The sequence below is a fragment of the Peromyscus eremicus genome, chromosome 8a (genome assembly GCF_949786415.1).
Source record: "Peromyscus eremicus chromosome 8a, PerEre_H2_v1, whole genome shotgun sequence".
Classification (NCBI taxonomy): Eukaryota; Metazoa; Chordata; class Mammalia; order Rodentia; family Cricetidae; genus Peromyscus; species Peromyscus eremicus.
In genome coordinates this window covers 88,450,153-88,456,434 of record NC_081423.1, presented here as the reverse complement: position 1 = coordinate 88,456,434, position 6,282 = coordinate 88,450,153, and the positions used below count along the sequence as shown (strand labels likewise).

At 50.3% G+C, this 6,282-nt stretch overlaps 1 protein-coding gene across 5 annotated transcripts in view; it reads left to right on the top strand.

Annotated features, from left to right (window-relative positions):
• Positions 1-6,282, top strand: part of Tex2 (testis expressed 2) — a 122,318-nt gene that overhangs the window by 42,682 nt on the left and 73,354 nt on the right. The gene's annotated exons all lie outside the window — the stretch shown is intronic.

Here is a 6,282-nt window from a genome sequence, read left to right as displayed (position 1 = left end):
GGAGGCCAGTTCGTTCTCATCTAAACGCCTTTCTTCCCTCCTGCTGTGATTTAGCATTCAAGTAGAAGGAGGGAACAGTACTAACAGCCCCACTACTGTCTGTCTGTCTGTCCGTCCTAGTAAGAGAGGACCAGGCAGATGTTCCTGGGAAGGCAGCACCCAGGAGTGTGCTCTGTGTGGCTTTGGTTGCTGGAAGCCAGGACTGATTAAAATACAGCTGGAGGTAGGAAGGGACGCTATTATTAGATTAGAGAAGTGCAGAAACAAAAGCCAGTTTCAGAGAGGTTATTATCTGTTAATAAATGCTGCACTGAGTCTTGAAATAGCTCTTCATTTCTCATTGTCCAGTCTGATTTACTGTCAATTGGTTTTTTGTGGCTTAATTAATGAGGATAGCCCTTTTGGGTTGTCTAGGAACGAGATACGTTTCAATGACGTCTGGTGTTCCCACTCCCAGTCCATTGGATGTCTTGTGGAGCTTGTGATAGGAAAGACAGATGGCTCCTTGAGGAGCCTTTGGTGATTTCGTTGTTCAAGTTCGACCGAAGCCATTGACTTGTTTTTATCTGTATTAGTGTGAAATAAAGAATGCCACATGAATTCTGGAGCCACAAACCCTTATTCAAAGCTTCCTCCACCTTTTTTTTTTTCCTTTTCTGGAGACAGGATCTGTCTGTGCATCCCTGGCTGTCCTGGATCTCACTATGTAGCTCAGGCTGGCCTCGAACTCACAGAGATCTGCCTGTCTCTGCCTCCTGAGTGCTGGGGTTAAAAGCATGTGCCACTATACCCAGCTCAGCTTTCTCCATCTTACTGAGAGAGATGAACTTCTTTTCAGGGACAGTGGCTCTAATGGGGAAGCATGGCCAGGACCTGGGGAAAGGCCATCAGCAGAGCAGACAACATCCTGCTTTCCAGGAACATGGCTGCCAAGCCCAGGCTCACAGAGCGCATTGGCGGTGCAAGCCCTTTGTTTTCCCTTAAATGTTTGGGAGCAGAAATACGCCTGCATCCCTTATCTCAGAAGCCAGCCACGCCAGAGTAAGTACTAAGAACAAGTGGAGCTTTGTGCGTGGCCTTGTTCGCTTGCTGAGTCTGCCTCACTCTGCTGCCCTGGCTGGCCGGTGCCCATGCCCCTCCTGCCTCAGCCTCCAGAGCTGGCTGGCTCACAGGCACAGCCAGCTCACCTGGCTTTGTGAGGGTTCTCAGTACACGTGCAGTGATGCACATGTGGAGGCCGGAGGAAAACTTCAGGGGATTGGTCCTCCCTTCCACCATGTGGACTCCTGGGCTTGAACTCAGGTCACCAGGCTTGGTGGCCAGTGCCCTTTGCTCCCCGAGCCCTCTGCTTGCCCTTAGGAGGAAAACTTTGATTCTGAAAAGTGACCCGGATGTTTTCTCTGCTTGTTTCTCTCTCTTCCTGGACTTTTCCTTTTGACTTGTGCCTTCTCTGTATTTCCTTTTCTTGAGTAGATCTTCTAACAATGCCAGAGGGAGTGCTGGAGTGCCTGAGTAATGGAGGAGGCTGGCAGGTTTTCAGATCCTCGACACAGCAGCCTTTCCCAGCACTGAATTCCCTCCTTAACAATGTGTCTTCATTTCGTAAGGAGGAGCGATGAGCACCTGGTTCCAACAGCCTTGCCTACCTCCCTGCAGCAAACCCTCACCAGCTCGAAGGCTTCCAATGGCACACGTCTTACTTTACAGCTGCTGATCCTGACACGCGACCTGAGGTCCCTCCCCAGGACGAACATGACAGCAGGAGAGAGGACAAGTACACACACACACACACACACACACACACACACAATGTGAAAAGATAAGAGAAGAAAGTGCCAGTTCGCCAGGATAGCCATGACTGGGAGGCGGGGTGGGGCGGGGGCGGGGCGGGGGCGGGGCGGGGCGGAATGCTCTCCTCTAGGGCTCATTTCTTTCTTTTTTAATTTATTTTATTTTTATTTTACGTGCATTGGTATTTTGCCATGGGTGCCAGGTCCTCTGGAACTGGAATTACAAACAGTTGTGAGTGGCCATGTGGGTGCTGGGAATTGAACCCTGGTCCTCTGGAAGAGCAGTCAGTGCTCTTAATCACTGAGCCATCTCTCCAGCCCCTCTAGGGCCCATTTTTTTCTAGGTTTTTTCCCCCCCTTGGTTTTCTCCCAATTATTCCTTGGTCAGTTGCAGATGTGTCCGCTTCTCGGCGGATTTAAATGTGTGTGTGTATTGTATTCGTTGTGGCCAGCAGGGTGGGGGCTGAAGAATGCAGCAGCCTTTGCAGATACCAGGCGCTGCCCGGCCCTCCACCTTCCCTCCGGGCCCTCCTGGTGCTGGACACAGTCTACAGCACACTGTGATCATATCAGATTGGCTTCAACATATTACTGTCAGGATAGTGTTCCTAAGGGAGCCTGGTGACAAGGTTAGTTTTCAAATCTAAAGATCCACTTCACACTACATGCAGAAGTCAGTGCAAGACTCCAACATCTTGAGGTCTGCTGGTGGCTTTGGAAGGAGATGAGCAGGCAAGGCAATCTACATTGGCATTTCAGCTTCCGAGGCTGAAGGTTTTCTGTTGTTGTTGTTTTTTAAGCCTGGGTATAATTGAGTTTTAGCAATAGAGGGCACGAGGCTTGGCGTTTTTTATGATGCTAGATTGTGGGATGGATAAGGAGGCCTTTCATTTCTCAGTGCAGCTGGTCACATGCTGCTGAGCCAAAGCTGAGCTCTTGGCTCATGGGGAAACATCGTGATGGAGCACAGAGGGTAGGTACTGTGGCCAGGACAAAGCAAGACAAAAGAGCTGTTTGCTACTGTGGAAAGGGTGTCCAGACCTGAGTGTCGGAAGACCACATCTAACCCTTGGATGGTTGATCGGTGCTGGGGCAGACCACGCCGTGTTCCCAGTGTCAGTTGGGTGCACTTTCCTCCTGGCCTTGCTGTCCTGAAAGACTGTGACTGACTGGGAAGTCAGCTCTGTGAGCCCTGGAGCCAACCATAAGAAGGACAAGAAAAGAGGTAGCTTGAAGAGACCTGATTTGATGTCTAGAACCCCAACCATGGGCTGGTTCTAGAATACTCAGTTTACCAGTGGTTTGGCTGCTTAGAAGCAACCTTTGCTCACCTAGTCTCATAATGAGCCTAAGGAACTGGGAACCCCTAGACCTGGGCTCTAGTGAAATAGAGGCTGATCCTGGCAAACTGGCACTTTGACTCTACTAGCCCCTGGGCAGAAGCCCAGGTCCGTCTCCTCAGTAACAAACAGCAGAGGTGTCCTTGTGTTTGGACAGTGGCCGTGGTGCCCCAGCCTCCACTGGCTTGCTTTAGTGAGACTAAGAATTGGAGCCAGGCTCGGTCAGTGTGGACTTGACACTGTTTACAGTGAGCCTCTGAAGTGCTTGGCCAGACTGCCTGCCCCATCTGGTGGCCTGGCATCCAGTTCTCTGAGGCCTATCTCGGGCCTTCTCAACTGATAGGAACTTGGGGACAGGTTGATCAGAGGTTATCAGAAATCCTTCTCACTTGGCAGGTCATGGGCCCCTGTTAGTCTGGAAGTTGGCCCCTGGTGGCCTTGGTATAAAACAGCGGTTTTGTGAGCAGGGGTCCCTAAGTCTGGCTGGCTTGTTGAGGTCACAGACTCCACTGATATTTTGCCGTGTGTCCTTGGGCTTCGCCTAGCCTGGCCTTCTGCTTCAGCTAGACCTCTTCGCTTTGTCCTGCTTCCTAGGAGACCAGCCTCAAAAGTGCATGCTTTGTCCTCACCTTGTGCCCGTAGTCTCCTTCCCGTGGCAGCCACCGTTCCCTGTGAAGCAACCTCAGAACAGCACAGCCTTGTTTACCGTTGGTGTTAGCAAAGCAACTTACTGAGAATTAGCCAGTACCAAACTTTCTTTTAAAATGACCTCTATAATTTTCCTTTAAAATTACCCCGTGAGAGGCAGGAGAGAAGGCTCAGCGGTTAAGAGCACAGACTGCTCTTGCAGAGGACCCCAGTTCAATTCTCAGCATCTACACCATCAGGTGACTCACAAATGTCTGTAACTCCAACTCCAGGGGATCTGATGTCTCTGGCTTTCTTGGGCACCCACATGAACATACACATACCGTGTGTGCACATAACCATACACATGTGTATAATTAAAAGAAATCTAGAATTATTCCTACAAAACTAGGTGGACTGAATGAAACTGAGCTGTCTGACTTTTTTTTCTCAGAGCTGAGGACCGGACCCAGGGCCTTGCACTTGCGAGGCCAGCGCTCTACCACTGAGCCAAATCCCCAAGCCCTCTCATTGTTTCCATGGCTGCTTTGTCTTGTTTTCTTTATAACCAACAGACCTATTGAAGTAAAGATAGCAGGGAAGGTGGCCTGCCTTGAGTCCCAGTGCTCAGGAGGCAGATGTAGACATCTCCATGAATTCAAGGCCGGTGTGGTCTACATTATGAGTTCCAGGCTAGCCAGGCCTACCAATAGCAAGACCCTTTCTACAAGCAAAACAAACCAGAGAGGAATTGTCCTGGAGGCTGAATTTCCAAACTGTTGCCCATTGCTGGATGTAGATTGCTGTGTTTGGTTGATGCTCTCTTCCTGTATCCAACCCCATAGGAGAGCCTGCAGGTCGTAGAAGAACGGAGCAAAGCTCTGTTGCAAAGACATCATGGATTTGATGGTGAAAATGATGTGCTGGTGTGATGTCTGGGCCCTGGCTCAGGTGCTCTTAGCCATCGTTAGCTTGTTCCCTCCCCATGGTGCTCTAGGAGTACCATTTCCCACCCCCGCCACACCAGGTTCCATCTGTTCTTTTATTGGTAGTATCGGTTGCTGGCACTTGGAACAGTAGTGTTTGGCAGAAGACTTAAAGTTAGGAATAAACGCCGGGTGGTGGTGGCGCCTTTAATCCCAGCACTCAGGAGGCAGAGGCAGGCAGATCTCTGTGAGTTCGAGGCCAACCTGGTCTCCAAAGCGAGTTCCAGGAAAGGCGCAAAGCTACACAGAGAAACCTTGTCTCGAAAAACAAAAAAAACAAAACAAAACAAAACAAAACAAAACAAAACAAAAGGTAGGAATAAACAAGCAATGCAGTGTTGATAGCCTGTGGTAGGCTGTTATCCGTGTATGTAGTCACCTGTGAGCATAAACAAGTAGGATTTTACATTGGGAGAATTCCCTGGGTCCTCCATGTTGCAGATAATACTGAGATCGGGAGGTTGTAGCTTGTTCAAGTTGTGGCTTGCTCGAGCTTCAGAGTCTCCTGGGAAAGGAATGAGTACGAGAAGCCTGTTGCCCTGTGCAAGGCAGATACCCTTTCCACTCGCCCATGATGCCTCTCTTGTACCTGGGGTCACCTTCCCCCTCTACCTCCTTATGTCCTGCAGGCAGAGAACAGCCCTAGGGTCACACCATGTCCACATTGGTCACCCTGCCACTACTGCTCACCAGTTCAGGGGACAGAACAGGTGTCCAATGTCTCACCCTGGCCTTGTGTCCTCAGAACTCCTGATGTCTGCCCCATATCCTAGCTCTTCTGGTGGCGCCTCTGTCCAGCTCGAGAGACCTGTCTTGGTGCCTTGTGCTCAGCAAGATGCTTGTAATTAGCCAGGTGTGGGACCTCACCACTGTCTCCAGCATTTGAGAGTTAGGAGACTACACAGGAGGATCATGCATTTGAGGCCAGCTTGAGCTACATAGTCAACTGCTCTTTAAAAGCACAGTGATATAGATGTCATGAACTAGATGTCACAGGTGCACTTGGCATTATCTGTCCTACTGAGCAGTTCTGCAGGTGGCTGCCTTCCTTCCATCTAGCTACTGAGCTCCAGAAGGGCAAAGAGCCTGTCTCCCGTGTCTCTCCATAGTCCCCAGTGGCATTCATGCTTGCTGGTAGGCTACCACATTGACACTCAGCTTTCTTCCATTTGAGTAGACGCTTGTTTTACCTGAGGTCTCATCATAGCTGCCTAAATGCCCTGGCCATATGGCACTTGCCATTGAGAACAGCAGGTCATGGCAGTTAGTGTCTAGTTCTCCCCATTTGGATGTTTGGCCACTTCCTGCCATGGCAAGACAGTAGGGGCTGCGGGAGATCCGAGGCACATCCACAGTGGAAGCAGCAACCCTCCTGGGTTAGCTCTTCACAGGCGGAACACCACTGGCAACGTTCTTATTCCAAGAGCCTTAAACCCACTAGGACGCTTCATTTGAGCCCCGCAGTAGAGAATTGCTGCTAGAAATGAGCCAGTTAAAAGGGAGGGAGTGGTTCTTCAGCAGTTGTGAGAGAGACAGATT